Source organism: Choloepus didactylus, chromosome 23, assembly GCF_015220235.1.
Source record: "Choloepus didactylus isolate mChoDid1 chromosome 23, mChoDid1.pri, whole genome shotgun sequence".
Lineage (NCBI taxonomy): Eukaryota > Metazoa > Chordata > Mammalia > Pilosa > Megalonychidae > Choloepus > Choloepus didactylus.
Window position 1 is genome coordinate 29,545,685 of NC_051329.1, and position 26,862 is coordinate 29,572,546.

The 26,862-nt window shown below is 39.7% G+C and overlaps 1 protein-coding gene and 1 pseudogene across 14 annotated transcripts in view; both read right to left on the reverse strand.

The window, feature by feature from the left end:
- PRR14L (proline rich 14 like) overlaps window positions 1-26,862 on the reverse strand; it is a 121,590-nt gene that overhangs the window by 77,980 nt on the left and 16,748 nt on the right. The window lies entirely within an intron of this gene.
- LOC119519649 lies at window positions 20,710-22,716 on the reverse strand (annotated as a pseudogene).

The window sequence follows — 26,862 nt, forward strand, 5'->3', positions numbered from 1 at the left end:
GTCCTGCTCCATGAGCACAAGCTTCAATCATTCATAAGACCTTACTGTACAAAAAGTCAGTAAGACCAGCACTGAGAGATTACAGCATGTCCTCTGGAATACGAACCTAAGCTTTTTTGGGCTATGAGAGTCTCAGGAATGTGACTCCTTCAGATTCCCAAGGTTTCTGGTGAGCTGGTGCGATTAGCCCCTACTGGGTCCAGCCCCTAGAGGCGATGCTAAGATTTTAGTTCTGCCTCACCTGTTCCTCTAAGGATGTATCTCTAGCTGGAGGTCCTAAAAAAAAAAAAAAAAAAAAGCTTCGGCCATGTGCCCTTCCCCTGGATAAGCTAGAATTCCTAACAGGTAGGGAGAAACAGAAGCTTGGAGTGAGGATTCCACTCTTCCCCTGACCTGCAGAGTTCTTTTAAAAGGTTATGGAAAAACAAATTATCTCTCACAAGATAAGGAATGGACTGGGTTGAAGGGAAACAAAGAACGTGTCTGAGGTCAGATGTGAGGAAGCCTCCCTCCTGGTGCATGACCAGTGTTGGGTGATCTCCAGATGGTGGGAGTTCTTCCAACCTGAGTCCCAGAGTGAGGATGAGGGGAACAGAATAGTCTACCTGCATGCAGTGGACATGTGGCATTCCTGCCCCCCAAATGCATAAACTCCCAGCAAAAAGTCAGCCAATCCTTTAAAAGAACACTTACAAAAATTTATCAGTCACAATTTCCTATTCTTAAAATAGTTTTAGCAGCTAAAAGTTCTAAGTTTCAGGATTCCTAGAGATAGAGTCCTAAACATTTCTACCATCTAGATTTTGTTAAATCTAGACATCTCATCACTAATACATTAACATTTCTTGTAAAATCTGTCTTGAGTGAACCAACCTTCAAGATTTCTCTCTTTCAGCATTAAATGAGTTTAGAGCATTCTATAAACTTTGTAAGAAATGCCACATAACATAGTTGTTGGTCAAATTGATAGCAAATTCTCTTTCTTACATATCCAACAAACATGTCATCTACCTAACCAGTGTTTTGGAATCAAAATAACTTTTGACACTTTTCCAAAGTATTGGCAAATTCAGGAAGGTTTTAAAATCGTTCTTACTATTTATCTGTAGTCTTATTTCCCACCCAAAAGTTGCTTGTATGTCCTGGAAAAGCAATCCTCTGACTCCTTCCTAAATAAAAAACACAAACACTTATGGAAGGAAATGAACATACATTGGGCCCTTCAGCTTTTATAAGAAGGGAACTATGAGCTCCTCTGGGCATGGTGTATCTGTGAGCCTTAAGTCCTACTTGTAACCAGACCTCTCTGAGCTCCTCCAAATCCTGAGCTTCCTGAACTGGTGGCAGGGCAGATCAGCAGAAAAGGGTATACATTAAATTATGCAATTAAAATGCCAAAATATGGAGCAAATGAGATACTTCCTACTTCCTTACATTTATGGAAAACTGCCATAATTACATTCATAGTCAACAACACTCTGAAAACAAAGGAACTTCTACATTTCTAAATGGATCTTCTTCAATTTCTTATACTTGCATATCTAGAAAGGAACAACTGCAAAACAGTAACTTTAAATCACCTCTGCATAACTTAAAAAGGAATTTTCCTCCATGCATCTCAATTCAGAGAAATAGCTGATGGTTTTAAATAAGGTACCAATCACAGTAGCCAGATAAGACATTTAATAACCCCCCCAAACACAAAAACACAATGAATGACACAGGGAAAACCGCTGAAATAAGTAAGGAAAAGTTCTCTCCTAATTCTCAGCAATGCACCACTGGCTCTTTGGGTAGTTATCCATTACAAGCTTTTACCACCACGGAAGGAGAACCATAGGCAGACCATCACTGTGGGTAAAATGGTGTGCCCTGAACACTCAGAGAACAGCTGATGGCCACCGATTTTACTATTAAGGGCATGAAGTTCAGATATCTCACCTTTAAATTACTAAATATTGAATTGTTCTAACCAGCTGCAAGCAGCAAGTTCCCTTACACTACCGCAAATTTTCCTTAGGAGCAAAGATTCACAGAGTTAGAAGTAAGCTTATTGGGCACATAGTGCAACAAGCTTTCATTTAAATAAATTTATACAAATTGCACTAGACTGGGTCTTTTATGATCATGCCACTAACAAACAAGTTTCTCAAACAGCATAACACAGCAATAGTACTTCTTATGTTATAGCTGGCTTTTTCCCAAGATGCACATTCAATCCAGGCAGATCCACTACTATGAAAAAAAAAGAAGCAAAGAATATTTTGTTGTTTTTCCCTTTACAATACAAAACCAAACAAAAAATCATGATGAATTCAAGAGATTAAATGAGAGAATAAAATGTATGGGTTTAGATTTCATCAGAGCCCAAGATAAGGAAAAGTTTAAACCCCTAATTCTCAATACTGGTACACTTCTCCATGAAATGGCAAATTCACCAAATAGACTTAAATTCTATTAAATTCATTCAATTCATGCAACACACAGCTTTTTGAAAGTTGTTGTTCATAATTACAGCAAGTTCTTCTTACTGGGGCCCTGCTTGATTTGATTTTAAATCCAGAGGGAAAAGTGGTAATCTATGAGAGCACTTTTTCCCAAAACTGAATGAGCCACTCCATGTCTGTGGACATCTTACAAGTCTGAGATAAGAAACACCTAAAGAAAAAGAACTTTGTGGAATGTTGTGAAAAAAGTACAGATCAAGAACTATTAGAAAAATCACAGAATTTCTGGATGGAAAAGAGGAGATCGCTTGTCCAAACTGAAATCCCTTTGTCCCATCCTTGCCACACAGTTGTCCAGCCTCTTCATAACATTCCTCAATATATTCATTTCTTTCCTTCTTTCTGGTTTTTCCTTTAGGATCTCAAAGCTTTATTCAGCAATTCATGAACCGGAACACATCCCATTCAGAAAGTAGGGTGCTCCCCTAATCCATTTCTAGACTGGTCTAGATGTTAGAAAGTACATCTCATACTAAGTTAAATTGTCTTCTCCTAGCAAGTAGAGTTTTCCTATTATGGATTTTTGTTTAATTTTAAAGTTTTTTTTTTTCTTAAACATCTGACATAGAAATAATATGATCTATGCAGAAAGTTTGCAAAAAATGTTAAAAAAATCCCTGTACAGACTCGGGCAAGATGGCGGCATAGAGAGGAGTGGAAGCTAAGTAGTCCCCCTGGAACAACTACAAAAAACCAGAAACAACTAGTAAATAGTCCAGAATAACTGCGGGGGGACAAACGAGACCATCCATTCATCATACACCAACCTGAATTGGGAGGAATGCCTGAGAACACAGCATAAAATCTGTAAGTAAAACGTGCGGAACCAGGTCGGGAGACCCCCCTCCCCCATAGCCCGAGCTGCAGAACTGCGTGGTGCCACAGAGAAGCTCTCTCCCAGCAAGCGAATACAGCTCAGCTGAGCTCCAATTGGGGTTTTAAGTAGCGAGTGTGAACTGCTCACTACAGGTACGCAGCCCCAAAAAACAGACAGAGGCTTTGGGTGACGACTGACCTGGGAGAGCCGGAGGGTTGCCTTGGACTGGGTCTGAAGGGGACTATCTGTTTCTTTTTTGGCTCAGTGGAGAAAGCCCCAGGCATTTTCAGTTTCCAGGGCTGTGACTCTGGGAAGGGTGGAGACACCACAAGCAGAGCGAGACCATTGAAATGCTAATGACCTCCACCTGGGGGATCTGTCTTCTCTAGGAGGAAAGGGGTGGGGCCCTTTCCATTCAGAACCAGACCCCAGAGCCTGGGGGAACACGGCCATACCTCCTCACACCAGTCAAGAATTATAGGCTAACAGGCGTCACCTGCTGGGCAGAAAAGCACAGTGACCCGAGGCATCAAAGGGTGGAGCAATTTTCTAAGACACACCCTCAGGGAAACCAGATACTGAATATTTCTTCCCTCTGGGACCTGAGCCTGTTCTGTTCTGGGAAAACCTGATTTGGATAACCAAGGAAACCATGCCTAGACAACAGAAAATTACAACCTACACTAAGAAAAACAAAGTTATGGCCCAGTCAAAGGAACAAACGTACACTTCAACAGAGATACAGGAATTTAAACAACTAATGCTAAATCAAATCAAAAAGTTTAGAGAAGATATTGCAAAAGAGGTAGAGGCTGTAAAGGAAGCACTGGACATGTATATGGCAGAAATCAAAAGTTCAAAAAACCTACTAGTAGAATCTATGGAAATGAAAGGCACAACACAAGAGATGAAAGACACAATGGAAACATACAACCGCAAATCTCAAGAGGCAGAAGAAAACACTCAGGAACTGGAGAACAAAACACCTAAAAGCCTACACGCAAAGGAGCAGATGGAGAAAAGAATGAAAAAATACGAGCAACGTCTCCGGGAACTCAAGGATGAAAGAAAGTACAATAATGTACGCATCACTGGTGTCCCAGAAGGAGAAGAGAAGGGAAAGGGGGCAGAAGCAATAATAGAGGAAATAATTAATGAAAATTTCCCATCTCTTATGAAAGACATAAAATTACAGATCCAAGAAGCGCAGCGTACTCCAAACAGAAGAGATCTGAATAGGCCTACGCCAAGACACTTAATAATCAGATTATCAAATGTCAAAGACAGAGAGAATCCTGAAAGCAGCAAGAGAAAAGCAATCCATTACATACAAAGGAAGCTTAATAAGACTATGTGCGGATCTCTCAGCAGAAACCATGGAGGCAAGAAGGAAGTGGTGTGATATATTTAAGTTACTGAAAGAGAAAAACCGCCAACCAAGAATCCTGTATCCAGCAAAGCTGTCCTTCAAATATGAGGGAGAGCTCAAAATATTTTCTGACAGACAGACAGTGAGAGACTTTGTGAACAAGACACCTGCCCTACAGGAAATACTAAAGGGAGCACTACAGGGTGATAGAAGACAGGAGTGTGTGGTTTGGAACACAGTTTGGGGAGATGGTAGCACAACAATGTAAGTACACTGAACAAAGGTAACTATGAATACGGTTGAGAGAGGAAGATGGGGAGCACGTGAGACACCACAAGAAAGGAGGAAAGATAACGACTGGGACTGTGTAACTTGGTGAAATCTAGAGTATTCAACAATTGTGATAAAATGTACAAATATGTTCTTTTACGAGGGAGAGCAAGCAAATGTCAACCTTGCAAGGTGTTAAAAATGGGCAGGCATTGGGGGAGGGATGCAACCAGCATAAACTAGAGACTGTAACTAAGAGAATCATTGTATTATGCTTCCTTTAATGTAACAAAGGTGACATACCAAGGTGAATGCAGATAAGGGGGGGGGAGATAGGGGAGGCATGTTAGACACTTGACATTGGTGGTATTGTCTGATTCTTTATTCTCCTTTGATTTAAGGTTATTTTTCCTTTTGCTGCTTCCTAGCTGTCATTTTTTTGTTTCCTCTTTCTTTTGCCTCTCTACCTTCTTTGACTCTCCCTCCTGCCTTGTGGAAGAAATGTAGATGCTCTTGCTTAGTATGAGCAGAATGTTCAATTAGGATGAACTTAAATGTTTGGAAATGAACAGTGGTGTTGGTAGCAAGATGTGAGAATAACTAACAGTGCCGAATGGTGTGTGAATGAGGTGGAAAGGGGAAGCTCAGAGTCATATATGTCACCAGAAGGAAAGTTGGAGGTCAAAAGATGGAAATGTGTAAAACTGAATCCTATGGTGGGCAATGTCCATGATCAACTGTACAAATACTAGAAATCACTTCATGAACCAGAACAAATGTATGACAATACAATTAGAAGTTAATAACAGAGGGGCATATAGGGAAGAACTATATACCTATTACAAACTATATACTACAGTTAGTAGTATTTCAACATTTTTTCATAAACAGTAACAAACGTACTATATCAATACTAGGAGTCAACAATTGAGGGGGGTTGGTTAGGGATAGGGGAGGTTTAGAGTTTCCTTTTCTTTTTTCATCTTTCACTTTATTTCTTGTCTGGAGTAATGAAAAGGTTCTAAAAATTGAACAAAAATTAAGTGTGATGGATGCACAGCTGTATGAGGGTACCCAGGGGCAAGTGATTGTACACTTTGGATCTTTGGATATTGTATGGTATCTGAACACTCTCAATAAAAATGAAAAAAAAAAAAAATACCTAGCAAGAAAAAAAAAAAAAAAAAAAATCCCTGTACAGTCCTATCCAGTTTCCACTACTAAACATCTTACATAACCACTAAAGTTATCAATACCAGTAAATTAACACAAAGGCAATATTAACTAATCTATATACCTTATTCAAATTTTGCCAACTGCCAATAACATCTTTTTTGTAGACCAAGATCTAACCCAGGCTCCTACTATGCATTTAGTACTCATGACTCCTTAGTCTCCACTAATCTGGGGCAGTTACTTAGTCTCCATCTTTCATGACGCTGACCCTTTAGAATAAAACATTGTTCAATTTGGGTTATCTAATGTTTCCTCCTGGTTGGATTCCGGTTATGCATTTTGGGGGCAGGAATCCCACAGAAGTGGTGGTTCTTCTGAGCACATACTATCAGGCAGGCACATGAGGCAGTTATGCCGCATTCCTGGGGACCTGAGTGCTGATCATTTGGTCGGGTCTCTTGGGTTAAGTTACCACTCTACCTTTTATAGTTAATGAGTATCTTGTGTAAGCTACTTTGAAACTATGTAAATATTTCTGTTTATCATTCGGACTTTCAGCAGCTAGTTTTACCATCCATTATGAGTTTGCTTGAAACAATGTTAACTGTGGTAGTTGCTAAATGGTGATTTTCTACTTCCATTATTTCTTGTATATTTATAAAATTGGAATTCTTTAGGAGTTCTTTTCTTAAATTATTTACTCAATCATTTTATATCTGCATGGACTTGTGGATATGTTTTATTCTATAGATTATTTTCATTATTATCATTACTTGCTCTAGGCTCAGCTCATCCCAGACTTGACCACTGGGAGCTCCTTTAAGTTGACCACCGTGTGCTTTTGACATGTCTCCATAATTTTTTTAAAAATGTATTTATTTTTAATTGTGGTAAAATATACGTAACATAAAAATCATATAAACCATTTTGAGTGGACAATTCTTTGACATTAAGCATATTGACAAGACTATGTAACTTCCACTGGTATCTATTTCTAAACCATTTTCATCATCTGAAACAAAAGCTCATCCTCATTTAGCAGGAATTCTCCCTTTTCTTGTCACTCCATTCCTGGTAACAGCTATTCTGTTCTCTGTCTCTATGAATTTATTCTAATATATGGGAGAAATCATACAATATTTGTCCTTATGAGTCTGGATTATTTCAATCAACGTGATGTCTTCAAGGATTATCCATGTTGCAACACGTACCAGCACAGCACTTCTTTTTAAGGCTGCATAATATTCCATTGTTTGGATACACCCACATTTTGTTTAACCATTCATCAGTTGGTGGATACTTGGGCTGCTTCCACCTTTTGGCTATTATGAAGTGCTGTGACGAATAATGGCATACAAGTAACTGTCTGGGCTCCTGATTTCAATTATTTGGGATATATGGTGTGAGGTAGGGGTCCTCCACATTTTTTGGAAATGGAGACCCTGTTTTCCCAGTACCATTTGTTGAAGAGATTATTCTTTCTCAACCGAGTGGTCTTTGACATCTTTTCAAAAAAATCAGTTGGCCGTAAATGTGAGGGGCTATTCCATTTGTCTATATGTCTGTCCTTGTGCTAGTACAATGCAGTTTAATTGTGGCTTTGTATTAAGTTTTAAGATCAGGAAGTGTGGATCTTCTTTCAAGATGGCTTTAGCTAATGCAGGGCCCCTTACCCTCTCATATAAATTTGATGATTGGCTTTTCCATTTCTGTAAAGAAGGTTGGTGGAATTTTGATTGGGATTGCATTGAATATATAAATTGCTTTGGATAGTATTGTCATCTTAACAATAATCTTCCAATTCACAAACACAGAATATCCTTCCATTTATTTAAGTTGTCTTTAATTTCTTTTAGCAATGGCTTATAGTTTCCTGTGTACAAGTCATTTACATCCTTGTTTCCTAGATATTTGATTCTTTTATTAGTTGCTATTGTGGTGGAATTTTTTTCTTGATTTCTTCTTCCAATACTTTACTACTTGTGTATAGAAACACTACTGATTTTTCAGTGTTGATCTTGTAACCCGTCAGTTTACTGAATTCCTTTATTAGCTCTAGGATGTTTGTTGCGGATTTTTCACGGTTTTCTCTGTATAAGACCATATCATCTGCAAATAAGTTTTACTTCTCCCTTTCCTATTTGAATGCATTTTTTTTTTTTTTTTTTGCCTGATTGCTCTGGCAAGAACTTCCAGTACAACGTTGAGTAACAGCTGAATAAAAGTGAACAGCCTTGTTTTGTTCCTGATCTCAGAAAAGCTTTCAGTCTTTCACCATTAAGTAGGATGTTAGCTGTGGGCTTTTCATATATTCCCTTAAGCATGTTGAGGAAGTTTCCTTCTATTACTAGTGTTCTGTTTTTCTTTGTTTTAGTCAAGAAAGAGTGTTGTATTTTGTCAAATGCCTTTTCTGAATCAATGAAGATGATCATGTGTTTTTTTTTTTTTTTCCTTCATTTTGTTAATGTGGTACATTACATTAATTGGTTTTCTTATGTTGAAGCAACCTTGCATACCAGGGAAAATCCCACTTGATCATGGAGCATAATTCTTTAATATACTGTTGGATTCCCTCTGCTGGTATTTTGTTGAGGATTTTCACATCTATATTCATAGGAGAGACTAGTCTGTGGCTTTTTTCTGGTATCTTTATCTGGCTTTGGTATGAGAATGATATTGGCCTCATATAATGAGTTTGGGAGTGTTCCCTCCTTTCGAATTTTGTGGAAGAGTTTGATCAGGATAGGAGTTAAATCTTGGAATTTGGTAGAATTCCCCTGGGAAGCCATCTGGTCCTGAGCTTTCATTTGTAGGTTTTTTTTTTTTTTTTTTTTTTTTTTTTGTAATCATCATTTTATTGAGATATATTCACATACCACGCAGTCATACAAAACAAATTGTACTTTCGATTGTTTACAGTACCATTACATAGTTGTACATTCATCACCTAAATCAATCCCTGACACCTTCATTAGCACACACACAAAAATAACAAGAATAATAATTAGAGTGAAAAAGAGCAATTGAAGTAAAAAAGAACACTGGGTACCTTTGTCTGTTTGTTTGCTTCCCCTACTTTTCTACACATCCATCCATAAACTAGACAAAGTGGAGTTTGGTCCTTATGGCATTCCCAATCCCACTGTCACCCCTCATAAGCTACATTTTTATACAACTGTCTTCGAGATTCATGGGTTCTGGGTTGTAGTTTAATACTTTCAGGTATCCACCACCAGCTACCCCAATTCTTTAGAACCTAAAAAAGGTTGTCTAAAGTGTGCGTAAGAGTGCCCACCAGAGTGATCTCTCGGCTCGTTTTGGAATCTCTCTGCCACTGAAGCTTATTTCATTTCCTTTCACATCCCCCTTTTGGTCAAGAAGATGTTCTCCATCCCACGATGCCGGGTCTACATTCCTCCCCGGGAGTCATATTCCACGTTGCCAGGGAGATTCACTTCCCTGGGTGTCTGATCCCACGTAGGGGGGAGGGCAGTGATTTCACCTTTCAAGTTGGCTTAGCCAGAGAGAGAGGGCCACATCTGAGCAACAAAGAGGCATTCAGGAGGAGACTCTTAGGCACAAATACAGGGAGGCCTAGACTCTCCTTTGCAGCAACCGTCTTCCCAAGGGTAAAACTTATGGTAGAGGGCTCAACCCATCAAACCACCAGTCCCCTATGTCTGTGGTCATGTTAGCAACCATGGAGGTGGGGTAGGCGAATACCCCTGCATTCTCCACAGGCTCCTCAAGGGGGCACAACAACTTTTTTTTTTTTTCCTTGTTTGTCTTTTTTCTTTTTTTTTTTTTTTAACTTTCCCTTCTTTTTTAAATCAACTGTATGAAAGAAAAGTTAAAAAGAAAACAAACATACAATAAAAGAACATTTCAAAGAGACCATAACAAGGGAGTAAGAAAAAGACAACTAACCTAAGATAACTGCTTAACTTCCAACATGTTCCTACCTTACCCCAAGAAAGTTACATAATATAGCAACATTTCAGTGAACTTGTTCCTACTACATCCATCAGAAATTAACAGACCATAGTCATTTCTGGGCATCCCCAGAACGTTAAATACCTTATCTGTTCTTCTTGGATTATTGTTCCCCCTTCCTTAATTGCTCTCTACTGCTAGTTCCCCTACATTCTACATTATAAACCATTTGTTTTACATTTTTCAAAGTTCACATTAGTGGTAGCATATAATATTTCTCTTTTTGTGCCTGGCTTATTTCGCTCAGCATTATGTCTTCAAGGTTCACCCATGTTGTCATATGTTTCACCAGATCGTTCCTTCTTACTGCCGTGTAGTATTCCATCGTGTGTATATACCACATTTTATTTATCCACTCATCTGTTGAAGGACATTTGGGTTGTTTCCATCTCTTGGCAATTGTGAATAATGCTGCTATGAACATTGGCGTGCAGATATCTGTTCGTGTCACTGCTTTCCGATCTTCCGGGTATATACCGAGAAGTGCAATCGCTGGATCGAATGGTAGCTCTATATCTAGTTTTCTAAGGAACTGCCAGACTGACTTCCAGAGTGGCTGAACCATTATACAGTCCCACCAACAATGAATAAGAGTTCCAATTTCTCCACATCCCCTCCAGCATTTGTAGTTTCCTGTTTGTTTAATGGCAGCCATTCTAACCGGTGTTAGATGGTATCTCATTGTGGTCTTAATTTGCATCTCTCTAATAGCTAGTGAAGCTGAACATTTTTTCATGTGTTTCTTGGCCATTTGTATTTCCTCTTCAGAGAACTGTCTTTTCATATCTTTTGCCCATTTTATAATTGGGCTGTCTCTACTGTTGTCATTGAGTTGTAGGATTTCTTTGTATATGCAAGATATCAGTCTTTTGTCAGATACATGGTTTCCAAAAATTTTTTCCCATTGAGTTGGCTGCCTCTTTACCTTTTTGAGAAATTCCTTTGAGGTGCAGAAACTTCTAAGCTTGAGGAGTTCCCATTTATCTATTTTCTCTTTTGTTGCTTGTGCTTTGGGTGTAAAGTCTAGGAAGTGGCCTCCTAATACAAGGTCTTGAAGATGTTTTCCTACATTATCTTCTAGGAGTTTTATGGTACTTTCTTTTATATTGAGATCTTTGGTCCATTTTGAGTTAATTTTTGTGTAGGGGGTGAGATAGGGGTCCTCTTTCATTCTTTTGGATATGGATATCCAAATCTCCCAGCCCCATTTGTTGAAAACACCATTATGGCTCAGTTCGGTGACTTTGGGGGCCTTATCAAAGATCAGTTGGCCATAGATCTGAGGGTCTATCTCTGAATTCTCAATTCGATTCCATTGATCTATATGTCTATCTTTGTGCCAGTACCATGCTGTTTTGGCAACTGTGGCTTTATAATAAGCTTGAAAGTCAGGGAGTGTAAGTCCTCCCACTTCGTTTTTCTTTTTTAGAGTGTCTTTAGCAATTCGAGGCATCTTCCCTTTCCAAATAAATCTGATAACTAGCTTTTCCAAGTCTGCAAAGTAGGTTGTTGGAATTTTGATTGGGATTGCATTGAATCTGTAGATGAGTTTGGGTAGAATTGACATCTTAATGACATTAAGCCTTCCTATCCATGAACATGGAATATTTTTCCATCTTTTAAGGTCCCCTTCTATTTCTTTTAGTAGAGTTATGTAGTTTTCTTTGTATAGGTCTTTTACATCTTTGGTTAAGTTTATTCCTAGGTACTTGATTTTTTAGTTGCTATTGAAAATGGTATCTTTTTCTTGAGTGTCTCTTCAGTTTGTTCATTTCTAGCATATAGAAACATTACTGACTTATGTGCATTAATCTTGTATCCCGCTACTTTGCTAAATTTGTTTATTAGCTCTAGTAGGTGTATCGTCGATTTCTCAGGGTTTTCTAGATATAAGATCATATCATCTGCAAACAATGACAGTTTTACTTCTTCTTTTCCAATTTGGATGCCTTTTATTTCTTTGTCTTGCTGGATTGCCCTGGCTAGCACTTCCAGCACAATGTTGAATAACAGTGGTGACAGCGGGCATCTTTGTCTTGTTCCTGATCTTAGAGGGAATGCTTTCAGTCTCTCACCATTGAGTACTATGCTGGCTGTGGGTTTTTCATATATGCTCTTTATCATGTTGAGGAAGTTTCCTTCAATTCCTTCCTTGTGAAGTGTTTTTATCAAAAAGGGATGTTGGATTTTGTCAAATGCTTTTTCAGCATCTATTGAGATGATCAATTGATTTTTCCCTTTCGAGTTTTTAATGTGTTGTAATACATTGATTGTTTTTCTTATGTTGAACCATCCTTGCATGCCTGGAATGAACCCCACTTGGTCATGGTGTATGATTTTTTTAATGTGTCTTTGGATTCGATTTGCAAGTATTTTGTTGAGGATTTTTGCATCTATATTCATTAGGGAGATTGGCCGGTAGTTTTCCTTTTTCGTAGCATCTTTGCCTGGTTTTGGTATTAGATTGATGTTAGCTTCATAAAATGAGTTAGGTAGTGTTCCATTTTTTTCAATGTTTTGAAAGAGTTTGAGTAAGATTGGTGTCAGTTCTTTCTGGAAAGTTTGGTAGAATTCCCCTGTGAAGCCATCTGGCCCTGGGCATTTATTTGTGGGAAGATTTTTGATGACTGATTGGATCTCTTTGCTTGTGATGGGTTGGTTGAGGTCTTCTATTTCTTCTCTGGTCAGTCTAGGTTGTTCATATGTTTCCAGGAAATTGTCCATTTCTTCTACATTATCCAGTTTGTTGCCATACAGTTGTTCATAATATCCTCTTATAATTTTTTTAATTTCTTCAGGATCTGCAGTTATGTCACCTTTTTCCTTCATTATTTTGTTTATATGGGTCTTCTCTCTTTTTGATTTTGTCAGTCTAGCTAGGGGCTTGTCAATCTTGTTGATCTTCTCAAAGAACCAACTTTTGGTGATATTTATCCTCTCTATTGTTTTTTTGTTCTCTATGTCATTTATTTCTGCTTTAATCCTTGTTATTTCTTTTCTTGTACTTGATTTAGGATTGGTTTGCTGTTCATTTTCTAGCTTCTTCAGTTGATCCATTAGTTCTTTGATTTTGGCTCTTTCTTCCTTTTTAATATATGCGTTTAGTGCTATAAATTTCCCCCTTAGCACTGCTTTTGCTGCATCCCATAGGTTTTGGTATGTTGTGTTCTCATTTTCATTCGTCTCTATATATTTAGCAATTTCTCTTGCTATTTCTTCTTTAACCCACTGATTGTTTAGGAGTGTGTTGTTTAACTTCCAGGTATTTGTGAATTTTCTAAGTCTCTGATGGTTATTGACTTCTAATTGTATTCCATTGTGGTCAGAGAATGTGCTTTGAATAATTTCAATCTTTTTAAATTTATTGAGGCTAGTTTTATGTCCCAGCATATGATCTATTCTGGAGAAAGTTCCGTGAGCACTAGAAAAGTATGTGTATCCTGGTGATTTGGGATGTAATGTCCTGTAGATGTCTGTTAAATCTAATTCATTTATCAGATTGTTTAGGTTTTCAGTTTCCTTATTGGTCCTCTGTCTGGTTGATCTATCTATAGGAGAGAGTGATGTGTTGAAGTCTCCCACAATTATTGTGGAAACATCAATTGCTTCCTTTAGTTTTGCCAATGTTTCTCTCATGTATTTTGTGGCACCTTGATTGGGTGCATAGACATTTACGATTGTTATTTCTTCTTGCTGAATTGCCCCTTTTATTAGTATGTAGTGGCCTTCTTTGTCTCTCAAAACATCCCTGCATTTGAAGTCTATTTTATCTGAGATTAATATTGCTACACCTGCTTTCTTTTGGCTGTAGCTTGCATGAAATATTTTTTTCCATCCTTTCACTTTCAGTTTCTTTATGTCCCTGTGTCTAAGATGAGTCTCTTGTATGCAACATATTGATGGTTCATTTTTTTTGATCCATTCTGCGAATCTATATCTTTTAATTGGGGAGTTTAATCCATTTACATTCAACGTTAAAACCGTGAAGGCATTTCTTGAATCGGCCATCTTATCCTTTGGATTATGTTTGCCATATTTTTCCCTCTCTCTATTAATATCCTTTATTGTACCCATACCGAATCTCTTTAGTACTGAACCTTTCTCCAAGTCTCTCTGTCCTGTCTTTGTTTCTCTGTCTGTAGGGCTCCCTTTAGTATCTCCAGTAGGGCAGGTCTCTTGTTAGCAAACTCTCTTAGCATTTCTTTGTCTGTGAAAAATTTAAGCTCTCCCTCAAATTTGAAGGAGAGCTTTGCTGGATAAAGTATTCTTGGCTGGAAATTCCTCTCACTCAGAATTTTAAATATATCGTGCCACTGCCTTCTCGCCTCCATGGTGGCTGCTGAGTAGTCACTACTTAGTCTTATGCTGTTTCCTTTGTATGTGGTGAATTGCTTTTCTCTTGCTGCTTTCAGAACTTGCTCCTTCTCTTCTATGTTTGACAGTGTGATCAGTATATGTCTCGGAGTGGTTTTTTTGGATTTATTCTATTTGGGGTTCGCTGAGCATTTATGATTTGTGTATTTATGTTGTTTAGAAGATTTGGGAAGTTTTCCCCAACAATTTCTTTGAATACTCTTCCTAGACCTTTACCCTTTTCTTCCCCTTCTGGGACACCAATGAGTCTTATATTCGGACGTTTCATATTATCTATCATATCCCTGAGGTCCATTTCGAGTTTTTCAATTTTTTTCCCCATTCTTTCTTTTATGCTTTCATTTTCCATTCTGTCATCTTCCAGGTCACTGATTCGTTGTTCAACTTCCTCTAGTCTTGTACTATGAGTGTCCAGAATCTTTTTAATTTGGTCAACAGTTTCTTTAATTTCCATAAGATCATCCATTTTTTTATTTAGTCTTGCAATGTCTTCTTTATGCTCTTCTAGGGTCTTCTTGATTTCCTTCATATCCCGTACTATGGTCTCATTGTTCATCTTTAGTTCTTTGAGTAGCTGCTCTAGGTGCTGTGTCTCTTCTGGTCTTTTGATTTGGGTGCTTGGGCTTGGGTTATCCATATCGTCTGGTTTTTTCATATGCTTTATAATTTTCTGTTGTTTTTGGCCTCGTGGCATTTGCTGAACTTGATAGGGTTCTTTTAGGGTTTGTAGACCAGTTGAAGTCCTTATCTCTAATTTATCAGATCTACAGCTTCGTGGAGTACACTTTCTCTAACTAACCAGCAGGTGGCGTCCACGAGCCACCTGTTCTCCACAAGCGAGATCTCCCCTGCTTAGCCTTTTTGGTGAGTGGGGGAGTGAGTCTTGTGGGGCCCAATTGGTGTACCAAGCTTGCGTGTGTAGTTGGTGTTGCCTGCCCTGTATGTGGGGTGTGTTTCTGGGCAGTCGGGGAGGGGGGGTGGCCCTAACAGTCAAATCTCCCTGATGGTCCTAGAGTTTTAAAGCTCCTGCAATAGTCTAATCCTTCAGTTCAGTCCTGCCACAGTTTGTCTCTGCCACTGACCCACAAGTACTTGGTATTGGCGTATGGCTCCTGAGACTTGCAAGTGGGCCCCTCTTCCAGGCTGTGCACCCCGGGTCCTCTGTTGAGGGATGACTGTGCTATGTCACAGGTGAGTGCCGTCCCCCCAGGGCAGTTCTGGGCTGCTGGGCTGTGTTGGGAGGCTCCCAGTCTGCTCAAATGATGGCTGAATGGGGCTCTGTTAATTCACCCTGCTCCCCCTTCCCAGCTCTGGGACATTCAGCTGAGGTTGCAGGGAAGGCTAATGTCCACGCCCAGTTTTGTGGTGTGTGCCTGTTATTTGAAGCACTTCCGTCACACTGGGTTGTCTGGGGCAGCTCTGGGCTATGGGGCTGGCGATGGGCAGGAGTGTTTCCTGTCCACCAGGATGGTGGCTGTGAGCGGACACCCCCCTTTTCTTGGGAAGTTGTGTTGTTTAGTGAATTTTCTCAGCCACTGGATTATTGCCTTTTGTCTCAGAGCTCTCTTAGTTCTGCTCTTGACTTGACGTGCCCAAATTTCAATTCTTTGAAGCTTTCTGTATTGAGCTTCTTAGAGTAATTGTTTTAGAAAAAGCAAAAAGGATTTAAAAAAAAAAAAAACGGCCCTCCTCAGAGATCTAATGGGTTATTGAAATGCTAATAGACAAAGCAACCAGGGCCATTAAGGAAAGGTGCACAGGGCAGAGAGATCAGCTTTGCTTCGGGATTTGCATATGCGCCTCAAGGCCTGATCTCCACCCTTCCCCTTTCTGTGTTCACCAGAACTCCAAAAATCCTCTGCTTTTATTTTGGAGTTTTTCGTGTTGTTTTTTTTCTATGCCTGTCTCCTCTCTGCTGGGCTGGCTGCTCTCAGAGTCTCTGGTGTCTGGTCTCAGTCTATCTATGGTTGGAGTTTGAATCAGTAGAATGAGTTTCCGATAAGAGCAGCCACTGCAATTCTCCCTTCTCCTTCCCGGAGCTGACAGCCCCTCCTCCCCCGGGACTGAGCCTGGCAGGGAGGGGCGCGGGTCCCCTGGCCGCAAAAACTTACAGATTTCGCTGATCTCAGCAGTTCCACGTTTTCATGAGTGTTGTATGAAGTATGCCCAAAGACAGATTGCTCTGTGGTGTCCAGTCCACGCAGTTCCTGGCTTTTTACCTACTTTCCTGGAGGAGTAACTAAAACATACAGCTCACCAGTCTGCCATCTTGCCTCGCCTCCTGTAGGTTTTTGATTACAGATTGAATCTCTCCTAGTAATTGGTTTGTTGAACTCTTCTACTTTTTCTTGAACTAACGTGGGTTAGTTTGAGTAATTTGTCCATTTCATCTTCGTTATCTACTTTATTGGCATACCGTTGTTCATAGTATCCTCTTACAGTCCATTTTTATTTCAGTGGGGTTGGAAGTAATGTTCCCCTTTTCATTTCTGACTTTCATCATTTGAATCCTCTATTTTGTCTAGCTAAAGGTTTATTGATCTTATTTATTTTTTCAAAGAACCTACTTTTGCTTTTGATTTTTTTTTTTTTTTCCCTACTTCATTTATTTCTGTTCTAATCTTTGCTATTTCCTTCCTTCTGCTCACTTTGGGTTTAGTTTCCTCTTCTCATTCTAGTCCTTTCAGTTTTGTGATTAGGTTTCTCATTTGACATCTTGCTTTTTTAATGCAGGCATTTAGAACTATAAATTTCCCTCTCAACATTGCCTTTGCTACATCCCTTGTTTTGATATGTTGTATTATGTTGGTGTGCTTGAAATTGTCCCATAGCTGTCCTAGGCTATTTTTGCTTTTAGTATTTTTTCTTTCTGCTCCTCAGCCTCACTCATTTCAAGTGTGTTGCCTTCGAGTTCATTGACTTTTTCTTCTGCCAGCTCCAATGTGTTCTTGAAACCCTCTGGCATTTTTCATTTCAGTTATTATGGTCTTCAACTTCATAAATTGTTTGTTTCCTTTTTAAAATTTTTCACCTCTTAATTAGACTCTCATATTTTAAATTGTTTTCCTGATGTCCTTTACTTCTTTTTCTGTACTTTCTTTCATCTTCTTGAGCATTTTTAAGATCACTGTTTTAAAAGGCTTTGTTCAGTATGTCCATATTCTCATTTTCATTGGTGTTTTCTGTATTTTTATTTTCTTCCTTCTGATGGACCATCATTTTATTTCTTTGTTTTGTACTCTTTTGTTGTACACTGTAGGGTTTAATATTTTAAAATGGTAATTCTAGGATTTACACCCTGGGATGTCTGTTTCTTGGTTCTGTAACCAGTTGGTGACAAGACAGCAATGTTCTTGAGCATCAGTCTCCTATCAAGAAGATCTGCCCAAGGCTAATGCAGTGTGCAGGGTTTTCCTTGTATTTCTGGGCCTATGTCCTGTCCTGCGCTTCTGCTTTTTAGTTGTTCTGGAGCTCCCCTTGTACAGGACTCTGGCCGTCCCCTCTGATTCCCAGGAGAAGACCTCCCTCTCTAGGGTATTTTATGCTGGCAGGCCTTTGCTCCAGATTGTCTGCCTCTCTAGTTTCTTATACTTTTTTTTGTTGTCTCACACCGTTTTGCCTGGCAGGCAAATTCTGAGAGGAGGTTCACTCGAAAGAGGACCTTCCTAAGTCAGTCTTTCCCAGCCAAAACAGGGGACACAGATTGGCTCCAAAGTGCGTTGGGGAGGGGATCAGGAAGGGCTCCAAAAGCTTCTCCAATGGCTACCTGAAGCTGAGCCCTCCTTGCCTGGCCAGCAAATGCAACCCTTCAGCTAACTGTCTCCTGCAGTCCTAAGGAAGTGCTGCATCTTTAAATCTCTACAACCTCTGCCCCTCTCTGTGGACAGTCGAAAAACGGCTGCCACCCCCTTTGTCAGGGCACGGTTGAAACAATGTCTGCTGTTGTTTTTGTCCAGGGCGGGCTGAAACAACAGCTGCCCTGAGCTGGGAAACAGTGATCCAAATTTGCTAATCAAAAGCTGTGATCAGTGATTTGCTGTGCCCACCCCTGTTCCTGGGGAAGCAGAATTTTATGTCCTTTTCTGTCACCAGCAGCTAGCCCTGAGGTGGCCTGCTGCAATGTGGGAATGGATTTCAGCAGGCACCACATGGAAAGAGTAATCCACAGTTCTCTACTGTAATTTATCTGCCTCTTCTTCCTGCTCTTCTTTGGATGCTATAGTGTTCTTCTGGCCTCTGGAGTTTCAAAATAGTTGTTTCAGACAGTTCCTGCATGGTTAATAGATGTTTTGGTGGGAGGAGTGAGTCTTGAAGCTCCTTACTCCATCATCTTTCCTGGAAGTAACACTCTTGGGATAATTTATTTCCAGGTATTTTATTCCTTTAGTTGTATCATAAACAGAATTTTCTTGATTTCCTTTTCAGATCGTTAATTACTGATGTACAGAAACCCAACTGACTTCTGTATGTTTATCTTGCTGAATTCATTTTTAGTTCTAACAGATTTCTTGTGGAATCTCTGGGATTTTCTGTAAATAGCATCCTCTCATCTAAGCTTATGGATAACTTTACTTCTTCCTTTCTACTTTGAATGCCTTTATTTTTTTCTTTTGCCTGATTGCTTTGGCTAGCTGTTCTAATATAATGTTGAATAACAGTGGTGACAGTGGGCATCTTGTCTTGTTCCTGATATTAGGGAGAAAGCTTTCAGTCTTTCATCATTGGGTATATTTCCTGTGGGTTTTTCATAAATGCCCTTTATCATGCTGAGAAAGTTCCCTTCCAGCTGGATTTTGTCAAATGCCTTTTCTGCATCAATTGAAATGATCACATTTTTTTCTTTATTCTATTAATGTAGTCTACTACTACATTGATTAATATTCTTAAATTGAACCATCTTTGCATTCCTGCAATAAATTCCATTTTGTCACAGCATATAACCCTTTAACCTACTGCTGGATTAGTTTGCTGGTATTGTGTTGAGGATTTTTGCATCTTTATTCATAAGAAATATTGGCCTGTAATGTTCTTTTGTGTTGTCTTTATCTGGTTTTGGCTGGCCTCAGAGAATGAGTTAGGAAGTCAACCCTCTTTTAATATTTTTTGGAAGACTCTGAGAAGGACTGATGTTAAAGCTCTTTAAATGTTTGGTAGACTTCCCCCAGTGAAACCATCTGGTTCTGGACTTTCTTTGTTGTCAAGTTTTTAATTACATTTTTGTTTCAATCTCTTTACTTATGATAGGGCTGTTGAGATTTCTTCTGGCATGAGATTAGGTAATTGTATATTTCTAGGAATATATCCATTTCGTCTAGGTTTCCTAATGTGTTGGCATATAATTGTTCATAGCAGCCTCCCGTTACAGTTTGCTAATGCTGCCATTATGCAAAATACCAGAAATGGATTGGCTTTTATAAAGAGGGTTTATTTGGTTACAAATTTACGATCTGAGGGCCATGAAAATGTCCAAATTAAGGCATTAGCACAAATATACCTTCAACGAAGGAAAGGACAATGACGTCCAGGGAACCTCTGTTAGCTGGGAAGGCACGTGGCTTGTGTCTGCTGATCCCAGGTTGTGTTCCAGCTCCTCTCTCAGTGCCTGTGTGTTCTTCAAAATGTTGCTCTTGGTGCGTTTGTCTTCTCTTAGCTTCTCTGGAGCAAAGAGTCAGCAAGAGTCTGCTTTCAAAGGCTGTCTCCAAAATGTCTCTTAAAGCTGCAGGAGCACTGAGCTCCTTCTGTCTGAGCTCTTTTACAGGACTCCAGTGAACTAATCAAGACCCATGCTGAATGGGTGGGGCCACACTTCTTTGGAAACAATCCAATCAAAGGTATTACCCACAGTTGGGTGGGTCACATCTCCATGGAAACAACCCAGTCCAAAGATTCCAACCTAATTAACACTAACACACCTGCCCCCACAAGACTGCATCAAAGAACATGGCATTTTGGGGGACATAATACATCCAAACCAGGACACCTCCTGGTTTTTTTAAATTATATGCTACCACTAATATGAACATTGAAAAATGTAAAATAAATGGTTTATAATGTAGAATGTAGGGGAACTAGCGATAGAGAGCAATTAGTGGAGGAAGAATGATAACCCAATAAGAATAGATAAGCTATCAAAGGTAAATTTAACCTTCTGGGAATGCCCAGAAATGTCTACAGTTTGTTAATTTCTGATGGGTATGGTAGGCACAAGTTCACAGAAATGTTGCTATATTAGGTTATTTTCTCAGGATAGAGTAGGAACATGTTGGAAGTAAAGTAGTTATTTTAGATTAGTTGTCCAAACAACAAAAAAAGTGGGCAATGGAAGAGATGCAGCCTGAAACCCTGGAACCTGGTACTGCCCTCCCCAAGCCCAGGCCCACGTTGTGGCCTGGGGACAGTACCTGGCTCCTGTCTGGGCCTCAAGATCCAGCTGGGCTGCTGCGTCAGCCCCTTGGGACTGTTGCCCAGCAGATGCTCACCCAGGGCAGGGCCAGCATGTCTGAGGCGTCAAAGCTCTTCCGCTGGTGGATGTGGTAGCAGTGCAGGGGCTCCAGGACTGACAGCAGGAGGGTCACCCTGACCCAGGCCTTGGGGTCCTGCTGGCCCTATGGTGTCCTGCACAGGCAGCAGGGAGTGCCGGGATCTGCAGGCACCAGAAACAGGCACTGGTTGACACGGTAACAGTACACACATTCTGATCTTCCTCCACGCCCCTGCTCTCCTGCACATCGGCGAAACGTGGTTCGAGGTCTCTGGAGATACACTTGTCCCTGTTGGCTTCCTGAAACTCCTGCAGCTTGGAGAATAAGTCCTTGGGCTTGCTGCTGAGGTGAGAGCTGCGGTCCAGGGACCCTGCAGTCCAGTCAGAGCCCAGGCACCAGCTGCTCTCGGACTCTGCAGACTCCTTGTTGAAGGTCACCCTGCGCTTGGACAGCTTGCTTTGTCGAGGCTCTAGGAGGGACCTCTGGGTCCAGGCCTCCTGGGGCCCCAGTCTCTCTGGCTCTGTTGGAAGCTCTGGGTCATTCAAGTCTGAGGTAACAGCGGCCAAGTGGGGCCTTGGTCAGACCAGGGACTCCTGGGGTTGGTACTTGGAGGGTGTGAGAGAGAACATTCCGGAGCTGGTCCTGACAGGCCAGGCCCCCTCACAGGGGTCCTTCTGGTGCACATCTGATGGAACCTGCACGTGGCACTCGCACTGTGGACTGGAGGCTCCTGGGGCCATGGAGGAAGCCCCTTGGGACACCAGGGTCTCTGTGCTGGGGCTGCCACTGCAGTCCAGGCTCGACTCCAAGGCTGCCTTGGCCACAGCCTGCCGCACGGTGTCCTGCCCAGCCTATAGCTGCCTCAGGAGCTCCAGGTTGAGCTGCCACAGCTGCACCAGATCTTCAGCCTCCACCATCTTCAGCATTCTCGTCTAGATTCCCACAGGAGTTGGCACTGGCCCCAGGATGTGCTTAAGGCTGGATCCCAGGCCCAGCCCTTCTACCCTTAACGACCAAGCAACTCTGGGCCATAACCCTGTAGGCCAAGGGCCTCTGTTTTCAGCTGGCAATCGTTAAAGCAAACAGCCGGCACTGCCTGCCTCCCAGCTCCAGCCGCGCTCAGGAAAACCAAAAGCTGCACAAATGCAACGGAAGGGGAGGTTTATAGGGAAACGCGGGCAGGAGAAGTAAGAGGCAGTGCCAGTGCCAGGGAACACAGAAGCAGGACCCCAGGACAGGGAACCCTCCCCCTTCTTCCCCATCGTGGCCGGAACCCTCTGCGTGGATGCACGCTGGGCCCACTGCCAGGCCCACGGCTCCCAGCCCCACAGCTCCTATAATCCTTTTTATTTCTGTATGGTCAGTAAATCTCCCACTTTCGTTCTTAATTCTAATTATTTGTGTTCTCTTTTTTTCCTTTGTCAGTCTGGCTAAAGATTTGCCAACTTTAATCTTCTAAAAAAATGAACTTAAGTGTTGTTGGTTCTATTGTTTTTCTAATTTCTATTTCATTTATCTCTGCTCTCATCTTCACTATTTCCCACCTTCCACTAACTTTGGTTTTAGTTTGCTCTTCTTATTCTGGTTTCTTTAGATGTGGTTAGGTTATTAATCTGTAATCTTTTTTTTTAAAATGTAGGCATTTAGAAGTATAAAGTTCCCTCTTAGCACTGCCTTTGCTTCACCTGTAAGTTTTGGTATGTTGTTTTCATTTTCATTTGTCTCAAGGTATTTCCTAATTTCCTTTGTGATTTCTTCTTTGAACTATTGATTGTTTAAGTGTGTTTATTTCCACATATTAGTAAATTTTTTGGTTTTCCTTCTGTTATTGATTTTGAGCTTCATTACATTGTGGTCCGTGAAGATACCATGAATGATTTCAGTATTTATAAATTATTAAAATTGATTTATGGCCTAACATATGGTCTATCCTGGAAAATGTTCCATGTGTACTTGAGAGGAATGTGTATTCTGCAGTTGTTGGGTGAAGAGGTCTATATACATCTATTAGGTCTAACTGTTTTATAGTGTCACTCAAGTCCTTTATGTGTTGATCTTCTGTTTAGATGTTCTATCAATTATTGAAAGTGGTGTAATGAAGTCTCCAACTATTATACAAATATCCATTTCTGCATTCAATTCTTTCACAATTTTTATTTCATATTATTTTAGGGCTCCATTGTGACCCCTAAATATAATGTTTGTAATCATTATATCTTCTTGCTGAATGAATCTTTTATCAATATATACTACTCTTCTTTGTCTCATAGTTTTTTTGACTTAGAGTCTAATTTGTCTGACAATACAGCCACTACAGCTCTCTTTGATTACTATTTGCATGCAATATCTTTTCCCACCCTTTTACTTTTATTCTCTTTGTATCTTTGTACCTTAAGTGAGTCTCTTATAGACAGCAGATAGATGGATCATGCATTTTCATTCAATGTGCCAATCTGTCTTTTATTATAGAGGAGTTTAATCCATTTACATTTAAGATAATAAATGAGGAGGATTTATTTCTGCCATTTAGCTATTTGTTTCCTGTCTCCTCTTATTTTTTTTCTCAATTACTGCATTACTGCCCCTTATTTAGTTGCTTTTTTGTAGTGTATCATTTTTATTCCTTCTTTCTTTTTTTTCTATATTTTTATGTTTTCTTAGTGTTTACCTCTGTAATTATAACAAACATCTTAAACTAATTAACAACCTAGTTTGACTGGTGCCAACCTAGTTTCAGTAGCATACAAACTCTCTACTTTTATATATCTCTGTCCCTCCCCCATTATATTGTTGTTGCCTCAGATTACATCTTTATGGATTGTGAGCCCAGATCATAGATTTTATACATTATTTTACCCATTTGCCTGTTCAGTCATATGGGGGTGGGAGCAGTTACAAATCAAAAGTACAATAATACAGGATTTTATATTTACCTATGTAGTTACCTTTAATAATATTATTTATTTTTTCTTACGGCATCAAGTTACTGTCTAGAGTCCTTTTATTTCAATCTGAAGAACTACCTTTAGTATTATTTCTTGTAGGGCAGGTTTCCTGGTAATGAACTTTTTCCACTTCTGTTTATCTATAAATTTGTTAATTTCACCTTCATTACTGAAAGATAATTTTGCCAGATACAGAATTCTTGGTTGACAGTTTTTTTCTTTAAGGACTTGAACATGTCATTTCACTGTTGCCTGGATTTGATTTTTTTAATGAGAAATCTGCTGTATTCTTAATGGGGATCCTTTGTAAGTGACAAGTCACTTCTCTTTTGCAGCTTCAGAATCCGGTCTTTGTCTTTGGATTTGGACAATTTTGCTATAACGTGTCTTGGTATAGATCTTTTAGAGCCTATCCTGCTTGAAGTTTGTTGAGATTCCTAGATGTGTGTATTCATGTCTTTCATCATTATTCTTTCTGTTCTGGTTTGCTAATGCTGCCACTATGCAAGATACCAGAAATGGATCAGCTTTTATAAAGGGGGTTTATTTGCTTAAAAAGTTACAGTCCTAAGGCCATAAAAGTGTCCAAACTAAGGCATCAACAATAGGATACCTTCACTGAAGAATGGCTGATGGCATCTGGAAATGCCTCTGTCAGCTGGGAAGGCACGTGGCTGCAGTCTGCTTGTCCCAGGTTGTGTTTCAGCTCCTCTCAGCTCCTGTGCGTCCTTAGCTTAGCATCTCCAGATGTCCTTCTGTCTGCAACTCCAAGCCCTCTAAGTGTCAGCAAGTGTCCGAGTCTCCTAGCTTAGCATATACTGGGGTGTTTTTTGTCCTCTCTTAGCTTCTCCAGAGCAAACTCTGGGCTAGCATCTCAAAGCATCAGCAAGCATCTGGGTCTGCTGCTTTTAAAGGACTCCAGTAAACTAATCAAAACCCATGCTGAATGGGTGGGGCCATACCTCCATGGAAAAATCAAAAGCATCACCTACAGCTAGCTGGGTGAGTCACATCTCCATGGAAACAACCTAATCCAAATATCCCACAAGATTGGATTAAAACATGGCTTTTGGGGGGACATAATATATCCAAACTGGCACACCTTCAAATACTTTTTCTGCCCCTTTCTCTCTCTTGTCCTTCTGGAACTCCAATTATGTCTATGTTGGAACCCTTAAGAGTGGCTCACAGGTCCCTCAGGCTCTGTTCATTTTTCTTCATTATTTTTTCTTTCTGCTCCACACACTGGATAATTTCAATTTTCTAGTCTGGTTTGCTGACCCTTTCTTATGCCTGTTCAAATGTGCTGTTGAATCCAACTAGTGAGTTTTTCTTTTCAATTTCTGTTGGGTTTCTTTTCATAATTTTCATCTCTTAATTTTGTTCACACAATGTTTTCCTCATTTCCTTTAGTGCTTTGTATATGGATTCATTTAACTCACTGAACATATTTAATGTCTTTGACTTTAAATGCATAAGCCTTCTCAGGGACGGTATCTGAACAGTTTTTCTTTCTTTCTTTTTTTTTTTTCCTGTGAATGTGCCATACTTTCCTCATTCTTTGTGTGTTTTGTCATTTTTTGCTAGGACCAATATATTCTGAATATTATGTTGATATAATTCTGGAAATCTAGTTCTCCCACTTCTCTAGAATTGCTAATTCATTGTCATTTTGGGCTATAGCCATTAATTAGCGACTTCTCCAAACTACTTTTGCTCCCAAAGAATGGAAAAAGGAGAGAGAGATAGAGGGAAAGAGGGAGGGAGAGAGAGAAAGGGGTACTGCCTCTTAAAACTCCTTTGTTGCTTCCCCACAATTTTTTGAGCATATCCTTACATCTTTCACCACAAACTGTTCCAGGCTTATCCTGCATTTTTATCAGTCCCAGCCCTAGAATTTCTCCAAGGATCTTTGGTTCCTTTTATTGGAAGACAGTATTTAGAAACCAAGACCTGGGTATTAGGTGAGCTCACTGCTACAGGGTGTTACTACTTCTAGGCTCTATCTCACATGCACACATTTCTATGTGTGTCTGACTATATTAAAAATTCTGAGTTCACACTAATACTTCCTATTCCAATCCAACAATCCAGGATTCATTCTAGCCTTTTTACCCCATTTCCCTACTTGTAATTTTTTTCTCTGACAGTGAGAAACCTGGCTTTCATTATCCACAATATACTTACTTATTTGCTCAATTCTATAATACACAAAAAGTACACATAATTCCTACAGGAATTACTAAACTATACCTCTGTGAAAAACAAGTTTACTGTTTGGTGGTTCCTCAAAAAGTTAAACACAGAATTACCATCTGACCCAGCAATTCCACTTCTATGTATAAACCCCAAAAAATTGAAAACAGGGACTCAAACAGATACTTTATATTAATGTTCATAGCAGTATTATTTACAATATCCAAAAGGTGGAAACAACCCAAGTGTCCATCAATAGATGAATGGATAAACAAATCATGGGATATACATACAATAGAAAATTATTCATCCATTAAAAGGAGCACCATGCTGATACACGCTATAAAATGGATGAACCTTGAAAACATTATGCTGAGTGAAAGAAGTCAGACATAAGAGAATGAATACCGTATGATTCCACTAATACGAAATATCAAGAGAAGGCAAATTCAGAGAGAGAAAGCAGATTAGCGGTTAGGAGGAATTAGGAAGAGGGAATGGGGAATTATTGCTTAATGGATATACAATTTCTGTTTGAGGTAATGAAAAAGTTTTGGAAAGAGAGTTGCACACCAATGAATTGTATATTTAAAATGGAAAATTTTGTTACATATTATTTTACCACAATAAAAAAAATGCAATTAAAAACAAAAGACAAATAAACCCTGGATATCTGTTGTTACCAGCTTTGTCACGGCCACCTCAAGGATAATCAGAAAATTCTGCTTGTAGG